We start from the raw sequence: 12,597 nt of genomic DNA, 5'->3' as shown, positions 1-12,597 counted from the left end.
TTGTATCCTGCTACATTGCCGAATTCATTTATTAAGTCTATTAGTTTTTTGACGGAGTCTTTCGGATTTTTTATGTACAATATCATGTCGTCTGCAAATAAAGACAGCTTTACTTGTTCTTTTCCAATTTGGATGCCTTTTATTTCTTCTTCTTGTCTAATTGCAATGGCTAATACTTCCAGTACTATGTCAAACAGGAGTGGTGAGAGTGGGCATCCCTGTCTTGTTCCTGTTCTTAGGGGAAATGTTTTTAGTTTTTGTCCATTGAGTATGATGTTTGCTGTGGGTTTATCATATATAGCTTTTATTATGTTGAGGTATGAGCCTTCTATTCCCACCTTGTTGAGAGTTTTTATCAGGAAAGGGTGTTGGATTTTGTCAAATGCTTTTTCTGCATCAATTGATATGACTATGTGATTTTTATCTCGCAATTTGTTTATGTGATGTATCACGTTTATTGATTTGCGGATATTGTACCATCCTTGCATTCCTGGGATAAATCCTACTTGGTCATGGTGTATGATCTTTCTGATGTACTGCTGGAGCCGATTTGCTAGAATTTTGTTGAGGATTTTGGCATCTATGTTCATGAGGGATATTGGTCTGTAATTCTCTTTCATTGTGTTGTCTTTATCTGGTTTTGGTATTAGGGTGATGCTGGCTTCATAGAAGGAGCTTGGAAGTGTTCCTTCTTCTTGAATTTTTTGGAATAGTCTGAGGAGGATAGGTTTTAGTTCTTCCTTGAATGTTTGGTAAAACTCTCCTGTGAAGCCATCAGGCCCCGGGCTTTTGTTTGCTGGAAGCTTTTTGATGACTGCTTCAATTTCGTCCATAGTTATTGGCATGTTGAGCTCTTTAGATTCTTCTTGATTGATTTTTGGAAGGTTATATTTTTCTAGGAATATGTCCATTTCCTCCAGGTTGTCCAGTTTGTTGGAATAGAGTTGTTCGTAGTATTTTGTAACAATCCTTTGTATCTCAGCTGGGTTTGTTGTTATTTCACCTCTTTCATTTCTGATTTTGTTTATTTGGGTCCTCTCTCTTTGCTTCTTGGTGAGCCTGGCTAGAGGTCCATCAATCTTGTTTATTCTTTCAAAGAACCAGCTCTTGGTTTTGTTGATCTTTTGTATTGTTTCTTTGGTCTCTATGTCATTTATCTCCGCTCTGATCTTTGTTATTTCCTTCCTTCTGGTTACAGTGGGCTTTTCTTGCTGCTCTTTTTCTAGCTCTTTGAGTTGTAGGGTTAAGTAAGTTATTACCATTGCTTCTTGTTTTTTGCAATAGGCTTGTAGAGCTATGAACTTCCCTCTCAAGACTGCTTTCGCTGTGTCCCATAGATTTTGGATTGTTGTGTTTTCATTGTCATTTGTTGCCATGATGTTTTTTATTTCTTCCTTGATCTCTCTGGTGACCCAGTCCTGGTTTAATAGCATGCTGTTTAGTCTCCATGTGTTTGATTTCTTTGGATTGTATTTACTGTAGTTGATTTCCAGTTTTATGCCACTGTGATCTGAGAAGATGCTTGATGTAATTTCTATCTTCTTGAATTTGAAGAGACTTTGCCTGTGACCCAGCATATGGTCTATCTTTGAAAATGACCCATGTGCACTTGAGAAGAATGTATATTCTGTGGCTTTGGGGTGAAATGTTCTGAAGATGTCAATTAATTCCATCTGGTCTAGTGATTCATTTAGGATTGCTGTTTCTTTGCTGATTTTTTGTTTAGAGGATTTGTCCAGTGGTGATAGTGGGGTATTAAAATCTCCTACTATGATTGTATTGCTATTAATCTCTCCCTTGAAATTCTCCAGGAGTTTTTTTATGTATTTGGGTGCTCCTATATTGGGAGCGTATATGTTTACCAGAATTATTTCTTCTTGTTGGATCTCTCCCTTTAATATTATGAAGTGGCCTTCTTTATCTCTTGTTATGGCATTTACTTTGAGGTCTATTTTGTCAGATATAAGTATTGCTACCCCAGCTTTTTTTTCATTTCCATTTGCCTGAAAGATATTTTTCCATCCCTTCACTTTCAATCTGTTTGAGTCTCTTGTTCTGAGGTGGGTCTCTTGTAGACAGCATATATATGGGTCGTGTTTTTTTATCCATTCAGCTACTCGATATCTTTTGATTGAAGCATTTAGTCCGTTTACATTTAAAGTTATTACTGAAAGGTATTTGTTTGTAGTCATACCTATTTTTATGTCTGTATTCCTTCTTACCTGTTTATTTCTTCTTTTTACAGTATTCCCTTTAGCAATTCTTGCATTGCTGGTTTGGTGGTGATAAACTCCTTAAGCCTTTTTTTGTCGGCAAAGCTCCTGATTTCCCCTTCAATTTTGATTGATAGTCTTGCTGGATATAGTATTCTTGGATTCAGTCCTTTGCTTTGCAACACTTTGTATACCTCCTTCCATTCACTTCTAGCTTGTTGTGTTTCTGTTGAGTAATCATTTGACAATCTGATGGGTGTTCCTTTGTAGGTAACTCTCTGTCTCTCTCTTGACGCCTTTAAGATTCTCTCTTTATCATTTATATTTGCCATTGAAATTATGACATGTCTTGGTGTGGGTCTTTTGGGGTTGATCCTGCTTGGGACTCTCTGTACTTGCGTAACTTTTATCTTTCCCATATCCGGGAAGTTTTCTGTCATTATTTCTTCAAATAGATTTTCTAACCCCTGCTGCTCTTCTTGTCCTTCTGGCAGCCCTATTACACGTATGTTACTTCGTTTCATTTTGTCCCGAAGCTCCCTTAGGCTTTCCTCCTGCTTTTTAATTCTTTTCTCCAATTGCTGTTCAGATTGAGCTTGTTTCTGTACCTGATCTTCTAACTCACTAATTCGGTCCTCTGCTTCTTGTATTATACTCTTGAAACTTTCCATGGTATTTTGATTGTAGCTATATCACTTTTCATTTCTTCCTGATTCTTGCATAAGTTGTTTATTTTCTCATCCATCCGATGTATAAATTCCACGACCATTACTCTAAACTCCTTTTCGGTCATGTTGCAAGCTTCAGTTTCACTGATTTCCTTTCTTGGCGACTCCACATTTTCTTTCCTCTGTGAGTTATTTCGTTTCCCCATTCTGGCTATCACCAGAAAGCTCAAGCTTCCTTTTGCGTGGACCTGGGCCGTGTGCTGTGGTGACTTCGCTCCACCCGAGTTTCACTGAAGTGCTCTGACACTAGGACGTGTGGCTGCCTTTGGTTTGTGGGAACCAGACTTGCCCAGGGTCATTGTCCCCAGTGTTCCGTGTGGTCTCGTGTGCACACTTAGAATCAGGGGCCCTGTCTGCACCACACTGTTGGTATGTGCCGAAAATGAGATCCTTAGCATGTGCCAGGAGTCAGAGTTTCCCTGTTTCTGCACCAAGACTCGAGTGTCAGAGTCTCTGTTGCCTTGTGCGGTTTCTCATTGAGAATCAGGGTCCCTGTGTGTGCATGCACCAACAATTGGGATCGCTGGCTCTTAGTGTGAACGTGCTGTGAGTCAGGGATCCCAGGCAGCTGTGTCCGGCGTGCCAAATTCCCTGAAGTGGAGCTGCGTCCTGTGTGTGCTCTCTCTACTGAGACAAACTGGGTAGGGCGCACACTCTTAATTTCCTGAAGGTGAGCTGGCTCCGTGCACTCTCCCGGAGTCCCGGAAGGGGGGCGGAGTCCGTCCTGTGCGCCAAATTCCCCAAAGGGGAAGCCCCTCTGTGCAAGCACTAAGATTCCCCGAAGGGGGAGCTGTGACCCGCAAGCCAAATTCCCCCAAATTCTCCGAAGGGGAGCCCTCTGTACACACTGACAGATTTCCCCAACAGGGAGCTGCTTCTGTCCCTCCCGCATGCCAAATTCCCTGAGGGGGAGCGAGTCCCTGCGCAAAGTTCTGCGGCTTGGGCGAGGGGCGGGTCTTTCAGTTAAAATGGCGCTGACTGCAGGGGGATAGGCTCTTTGACTCACGGAATTCTGCCAGGAAGTCTGGATTCTTGTTGTTTGTTGGTCCGAAGCTGTGATAGCAGTTCTCTGTCCCCAGTGGCTGCAGGGTCCTGGTTTGTTTCAGAAGCCAGGATCCGAGTCTCAGGCAGCTCTGTTTCTCAAGATGGCGTGGTCTCCGTGTCCGCACCAGGCGCGGAGCTCTGCCGTCTAGGACTGCCCGGTTAGGCAGCCCCTTGGAAGACCTGCAGAATCTAACTGACCCTAGCTCACACACACACACACACACACACACCACACATCTACACTCTCCTCTATGGGTTCCTCACTAAGAGTGATTAAGATTGATAGCTGGCTAGCAGGCAAAGGAGGGCAGAGGTGGAGCCCAGGAACAGGGAAAGTTTCCTGACCCAGCCCTGGGCCACATGCTGTTAACAATCCTACTTTAGAGGGCAGATTGGCCCCTAATGCTTATAGCCAAGTCATGTGGAGACAGACACAAGTGGTGGACCAGTGGATTGCCTGAAGCTTCAAGCAGATTGCTGAAAGCCAAACGAGGACAGTGGTTAGTGCCTAAGTTCTTCACAGGAAGCCCAGAATTGGCAGAGAGAAGAGTGGGATTGAAAGGGAGCTCCCATGAGGTACTAAACTCAGCTGAAAAGAATACCAGTTTACTTCTTTTTTCTCCCTTTTTTTCTTTTCTTTTCCTCCTTTCTCTTCACTTTTCTTTTATTTTTTTATTTCCTTTCTCTCTTTAAATTTACCTTCTGTATCTACCTGCTTTATTGATTTGTTATTATATTAGTCTCTGTTGTTTCATTCATATATCTAATTTAACTCTTCCCTGTTCCTACTAATTTTTTCACCATTCAATTTTTTTCTCTTTTCTCTCTCTTTTTTCTATTTCTCTTGCTTTCTCATCTTTTTTTCTTTTTCTTAGTTTAGGTCTGTCTGCTTTCTCCTCTATTTTCCTTTTCAAATATTTTTTCTCATCTTCTCTTTTCATTTCTTTTCTCCCTCCTTTATTTTAAATCACTTTCCTACCCCTATTCCCCTAATTCTTTATTCTTATTTTATTTATTTCAGCTGTGTATCTTCACATTCTATCCTCCTTTTTTATTTTTTTATTTGTGCTTTGTTTATTTGTTGGTTTTGTTTTATCCTTGTATTTTTCTTCTTTCCTTTTTCCTATGATTCTTGCTCTCTTTTCTCTTTACTAATTATCTCTTCTTTGGTGGTTACTTTTGTGGGTGCTATAGGAGTCCTGTATACATTTTTGTTTGGTTTCTTCTGTTTCGTAGTTTGTTATGTTGTATTTTGTTCTGTTCGGTCAGTACCTCCACAACAGCTCACACGATGTGGTAGGAGGTGAGCCACATAGTCACCCAGCCTGAGACAAGACTCCAACCATGAATGGGACAATAACATTCAAGACCCAACTACAATATAAGAACCAAAATAACTCAAGTAAGGAGCTTTCCTAGAGCACCCAGCACAGGACATTTAAGAAACAAAACCACTGGTTCCCAAAAGACACCTACTGCATAAGACCAACCCACAAAATCTGGGAGGCATAGCAGTTTGAACTAGTACATAGAAACAAAAACAAAGGGACAGTAAAATTGGAGAGACAAAAAAATGCCTAAAATGAAAGAAAAGGAGGAATCACTAGAAAAGGAACTAAATGAAATGGAGGTAAACAATTTGTCAAAAAAAATTCAGAGTAATGATAATAAGGGTGGTCAAACAATTCAGTGAGAATTCCAAGCAACTTAATGAGAATTATAAGGATCTTAATTAGAGATATACAAACAGAAAAAGTGAGCTTGAAACCATAAATAAAAATCAATTGAAAATGAGGAATAACATACCTGAAATAAAGGACACCCAGGAAGGATTCAACAGTAGGCTAGAAGAGGCTGAGGAGTGAATCAGTGAATTAGAAGACAAGGTAGAAAAAAACACCCATTCATAGTAGCAAATGGAAAAAAAACCAAGAGGATAGTTTAAGAGAGCTTTGAGACAACATGAATCATAACAAAATTTTCATTATAGATGCACCAGAAGCAGCAGAATATGATAAAGGACTAGAGAACCTGTTTGAAGAAATAATGGCAGAAAATACCCCTAAGCTAATGAAGAAAAATGTCACTCAAATTAAGGAAACACAGAGAGCCCTAATCAAAATAAACTACAAAATACCCACACCTAGGCACATGTTAATTAAAATGGCAAATATTAAAGTCAAAGAAAGAACCTTAAAGGCTGCAAAAGAGAGACAGAATGTTACCTACAAGGGAGCTCCCATTAGACGGTCAGCTGATTTCTCAATAGAAACACTTCAGGCCAGAAGGGAATGGTATGAAGTACATGAAGTAATGAAATCCAGGGTATTGAACCTAAGAAAACTCTACCCAACAAGGCTACCATTCAAAACCAAAGATGAAACAGTTTTGTAGAAAAATAAATAAATTTTAAAGGAGTTTATTACTACCAAACCTGTACTGCAAGAATTGTTAAAAGGACTGTTGTTAGAAGAAGAAATATGTAGAAAAAGAACACAAGCATAAAGAATAAGAGTGACAATAAATAATCACTTAAATGGCTTAAATGCTCCAATCGAAAGACATAGGGTAGCTGAATGAATAAGAAAACATGACCCATATATATACTGTCTACAGAAGACCTACCTCAGAACAAGGGACTCACACAAAATGAAAGTGAAGAGATGGGGGGGGGGGTGGAATTTTTAGGCAAATGGAAATTTAACAAAATTCTGGGGTAACAATACTACTCATATCTGATAAAATATTCTTCAAAGTGAAGGCCATAACAAGAGATAATGAAGGCCACTTCATAATATTAAAGGGATTGATACAATAGAAGGATATAACTCTGTAAACATATATGCACCCAATGCAGGAACATCAAAAAAAAAAAAAACCTTCTGGAGGATTTTAAGGGAGAGATTGACAGCAATACAATCATAGTAGGGGACTTTAACATCCCTCTTACATCACTGTATAGATCTTCCAGACAAAAAAGTCACCAGGAAAATAGTGATCCTAAAGAACACACTAGTTTCAATAAAATTAATTGATATTTTCAGAACATTTCACCACACAACTACAGAATATACATTCTTCTCAAATGCACATAGGACATTTTCAAAGATAGACTACATGGTAAGATATAATCTAAGTCTTTACAAGTTGAAGATTACTGAAATCACAACAACCATCTTCTCAGATCACAATTGCATGAAATTAGAAATTAACTATAATAAAAACAATAAAAAATATTTAAATATATGGAGGCTAAGTATATATGAGTTGCCAAAGAGACCAAAGAAGAAATTTTTAAAATCCTGAAAGCAAATGAAAATAGACACACAACAACCCCAAATCTATAGGACACTCTGAAAGGAGTCCTGAGAAGGAAATTTATAACATTACAGGTCTACCTCAAAAAAAGAAGAAGAAAAAAAAGGAGAAGAAGAAGAAGAAGAAGAAGAAGAAGAAGAAGAAGAAGAAGAAACTTCTGAAAAACTATATAATCCTACAACTGAGAGAATTAGAAAGAGAGTAACAAGAAAAGACCAGAATAAGTCAAAGGAAGAAAATAATAAAAATAAGAGTGGAAATAAATAACATGGAGACTAAAAAGATAGTACAAAAATCATTAAAACCAAGAGCTGGTTCTTTGAAAAGATATACAAGATTGATGAAACTCATCAAGAAACAGAGAGAGGACCCAAATAAACAAAATAAGAAATGAAAGAGGTGAAGTAACAACTGATCCCACAGAAATTCAAAAGATAAGGATCGTAAAAAAAATACTACGAATGACTTTATTTCAATAAACTGGACAATCTAGATGAAATGGGCATATCCTAGAAAAATGTAATCTTCCAAAACTCAATCAGGAAGAATCAGTAAAAACGAATAAGCTAATAACAACTTATAAAATTAAAGCAGTAATCAAAAATCCTCCATCAAACAAAAGACCTGGTCCAGATGGCTTCACAGGGGAGTTTTCCCAAACATTCAAAGAAGAACTAGCACCTATCCTCTTCAAACTATTTCAAAATTTTTCAAAAGGAAAGAACACTTCCAAGCTCTTTCTATGAGGCCAGCATTACTCTAATTCAAAAACCAGATAACGACACTACAAAGAAAGAGAATTACAGGCCAATATCCCTGATGAATATAGATGCTAAAATCCTCAACAAGAGAAACCAAGATGGCGGCATAGGTTAAACACCTAACCTACAGCCGGGCACAACAATTTCAAAAATACAACTAAAAATCAAAACGGACATCATCCAGAACCACAGGAAAGCTGGCGGACTGAAATGCCCACAACTAGAAGGAAAGAGAAAACCACAAGGATAACCAGAGGAGCCGTAAAAGCCTGAGGTATGGAGACACGGGCGGAGACACGAGCAAGCGCGCGTTCAGGGAGGATGGAGTCGGAGAGGAAGGGGTGGCTGACGGCCTGGCCGGTGTTCACTAGCAGGAAGGAGATAAAAGCTCCAGATTGCGCTGAACACCAGCTCCGACTGCACTGAACCCCAGTTCCAGGCGAAACCCTGGGAAGCCAGGTGCACGCTGGGGAAATGAACCTGCGTTGTGGGGCGCAGACACAGAGGAGCGGCGGAAGGCAGAGCTCCAGAGGCGCGCACGGGAAGGTGCGCAGAGGAGGGAAGGTTGCCTGTGCCGCTGAAGTGCCAGACTGCGCTGAGACCCAGTTCCAACTTCACTGAAACCCAGTTCCAGGCGAGAATCTGGGAATCCAGATTCATTAGGGGAGAGACTAGACTGTTTGGCAGTGGGCAAAACTCCAGGGTGCGTTTCTCTCAGAGGTGTTTGCAAGGAGTACAGAGGGACACAGACACGGGAACCTCATAGGGTGGGGCTGACAGGAAGCCAAGGTTGTAGGCTCCACCCTATAGCTCCGCCCCATCCAAGCTGAGCAGAGGCTTTTCCCTGCTGAGTGCCTCAGGCAGTAGCTGACCTACACTACATTGGAGATCCAGAAGCGAGGGCATCTAGTGGTCGGTGTGAGATGACACCAGATTTCAACCACGCGCACAAGGGTCACATTCAGGAGGCAGACTCAGTGAGCGCCACAGCATTGCTGCATCAAGACACGGCCCATAAACATGTCTCCTGCACAGCAACTCTTCCTATATAGACAAAGAGGGTCCTCATGGCCAATTGGCCTGGAGGACAATTCCTCCCAGTGACACCAACAACAATCAAGACTTAACTATACAAAGGAGGACCAAGATGGAGGCATAGGGCGGAAGCCTGATCGTTGCCTACCACAACAATTTTGAGACTACGATGGGAGAGCAGAGCAGACACCATCCAGAACCACCGGAGGGCTGGCTGAGCAGATGCTCTACAACTAGAATAAAAGAGGGGGGTACGCGGGATGATGCTGATGCCGGTGACCCAAAGTCCACACTTTAAGAACTACGGCTCAGGCGACACAATGGCGGCCTGGAACGTGCTCGGCGCAGTTCCCCCGGTGGTCTCCGGCTGAGGGGACGTCTCCACTCGCTGCTGAGCATGGACAGAGGAGCCCCTGGGAGACATGGGGTGGGAGACTCCGTGCTTGCTGACCTCCGAGTCCTTCAAGAATCTCAACGCCCCGGAAGCGGCCAGGAGCGCACGCTCGGCGACCGGCCACCGCTGCAGACCCAAGGGCCTACGCAGCGACACCGGACCAGCCCGCCGCCGCGCACGGGGCACACGAGAGCTCGGCCGAGCCCGCCGCCCAACGAGTTCTGTGGCAGCCGCCCTGGAGCTCTGAGAAAATGACCGAAGGAATTGCTGAGAGGGAATTGACCAACAGGAATTGGGATCAAGAAGACGAAACCCCACTAGACCCAAGTCCGGGCGAGGCTGCGAGCCTCTGGGCTCAGGTGTGGTCACACGCCCTTGGGTCTAGGTGAGGCCTCACACCCCTGGGTCTGGGTGAGGCCACGCGCCCTTGAGTCCAGGAGAAGTCGGATTCCGGGTTCGGGTGAGGCCATGCGCCCCTGGGTCCGAGTGAAGCTGAATCCTGGGTCCGGGTGAGGCCGTGTGCCCCTGGATCCGGGTAAGGCTGTGTCCCGGGTCCGGGTGAGGCCATGCGCCCCTGGATCCAGGTGAGACCACGCGACCAGGGGTCTGGGAGAGGTCACGCGCCCCTGGGTCCGGGTGAGGCCACGTGCCCCTGGGTCTAGGTGAAGCTAGATCCTGGGTCCAGGTAAGGCCGTGTGCCCCTGGATCCGGGTGAGGCTGGGTCCCGGGCCCGGGTGAGGCCATGTGCCCCTGGGTCCAGGTGAGGCCACGAGCCCCTGGGTCTGGGTGAGGCCACGCGCCCCTGGGTCTGGGAGAGGCCACGCGCCCCCGGGTTCAGGTGAGGCCATGTGTCCCTGGATCCGGGTGAGGCCTCGCACACCTAGGTCCGGGTGAGGCCACGCGCCCCTGGGTCTGGGAGAGGCCACATGCCCCTGGGTCTGGGTGAGGCCACGTGCACCTGAGTCCGGGTGAAGCTGTGCCCCTGGGTCCGGCCGAGACCAAACCAGAGGGAGTCGGACCTCCGTTACCACCATTTGTCCACCATCCAGAGCTGAGGGGTCAGTGCTGACATGTACACATAAGGAACTGGTGGACATTGAAATTGGGTCTCTAAAGAACTGTTGGTCCAGAAAGAAACTCACTACAGACTGATTCATCTGCCTGTCAGCATAACTATTATTGCTCGTCTCACATTCAGTTTTTATAAGTATATCTCTAGTGACACATGATCTCGCTTATCTAGGGGAAATGATGAACAGCATGGACTAATGAACAAGAGCAGAGCCAGAAACCAGGAGGCATCGATCGGACTATCGGGCCTCAGAGGGAGGATGCGGGAGGTTGGGGGGAGGGGGGAGAGATCAACCAAAGGACTTGTGTGCATGCATATGAGCCTATCCAATGGTTAGGTTCAACAGGGGGTTGGGGCATCCGTGGGGAGGGGTGTGGGATGGGAATGGGGGGATGAGGACAAATATGTGACACCTTGATCAATAAGGAAATTGAAGAAAAAAAATAAAATCCTCAACGAAATTTTAGCAAATCAGATCTAGCAATACATTAAGATCATACACCATGACCAAGTGGGATTTATTCTGGGGATTCAAGGCTGGTGCAATATTTGGAAATCAATAAATGTGATACATCACAAACAGATTGCAAGATAAAAATCATATGATTATATCAATTGATGCAGGAAAATAATTTGACAAAATCCAACACCCATTTTTAAATTTTATTTATTGATTAAGGTGTTACATAGGTGTCCTAATCCCCCCATTTTTGATAAAAGCTTTAAGCAAAGTGGGAAAAGAGGGATCATACCTCAACATAATAAAAGCCATATATGACAAAGTTATAGCCAACATCATACTCAATGGGCAAAACTAAAACCATTTCCCCTAACAGGAACAAGACAGGTATGCCATCTTTCACCACTTTTATTCAACATAGAACTGGAAGTCCTAGCCATAGTGATCAGACAAGAAGAAAAAACAAAGGACATTCAAATTGGAAAGAAGGAAGTAAAACTGTTATTATTTGCAGATGACATGATATTGTACATAGAAAACCCTAAAGATTACATAAAAAAATGACTTGACTTAATAAATGAATTTGTCAATGTACCAGGATACAAAATTAACACCCAAAAATCCATAGCATTTTTTATACATTAGTAAGGAACTCTCAGAAAGTGAAAGTAGAAAACCAATCCCATTTACCTTTGCAATAAAAAAATGAAGATATTTAATTATAAATGTAACCAAGGAGGTAAAATACCTGTACTTGGAAAAGTAAAGATGTTGAAAAAAGAGAAGAAGATATAAACAAGATGAGGTATATTCTGTGTTCATGTGTTGGTAGAATCAACATCATTACAATACCAATACTACCCAAAACAAGCTATAGATTCAATGCAATCTCCGTTAAAATACCAAGGGCATATTCTAAAGATCTAGATCTAACATTCAAATATTTATATGGCACCAAAAAAGACCCTGAATAGCTGCAGCAATCTTGAGAAAGAATAACAAAGTTGGAGGGACCATAATACCAGATATCAAGTTAAACTACAAAGCCTCTATACTCAAAACAGCCTGGTACTAACACAAGAACAGGCATATAGATCAATGGAACAGAACAGATTCCCAGAAATTGACTTAAGTCATCATGTTCAATTAATATTTGACAAAGAAGGCAAGAATACACAGTGGAATATTGACAGTCTCTTCAACAAATAGTTTTGAGAAAATTGGACAGGTACATGCAAAAAAATGTAAGTAAACCACCATCTTACACCATACACAAGAATAAACCTCAAAATGGATAGAAGACCAAAATGTAAGTTGTGAAACAATAGTTTTAGAAGAAACCATAGTCAGGAAAATCTCAGGCATCTCTCTTTTTTTTTTTTTTAATATATTTTATTGATTTTTTACAGAGAGGAAGAGAGAGGGATAGAGAGTTAGAAACATCGATCAGCTGCCTCCTGCACACACCCCACTGGGGATGTGCCCGCAACCAAGGTACATGCCCTTGACCGGAATCGAACCCGGGACCCTTGAGTCCGCAGGCCGACAATCTATCCACTGAGCCAAACCGGT

This window comes from Eptesicus fuscus, chromosome 1 (genome assembly GCF_027574615.1).
Source record: "Eptesicus fuscus isolate TK198812 chromosome 1, DD_ASM_mEF_20220401, whole genome shotgun sequence".
Lineage (NCBI taxonomy): Eukaryota > Metazoa > Chordata > Mammalia > Chiroptera > Vespertilionidae > Eptesicus > Eptesicus fuscus.
The sequence above is the reverse complement of the archived record's forward strand: the minus strand, read 5'-3'. Positions refer to the sequence as shown.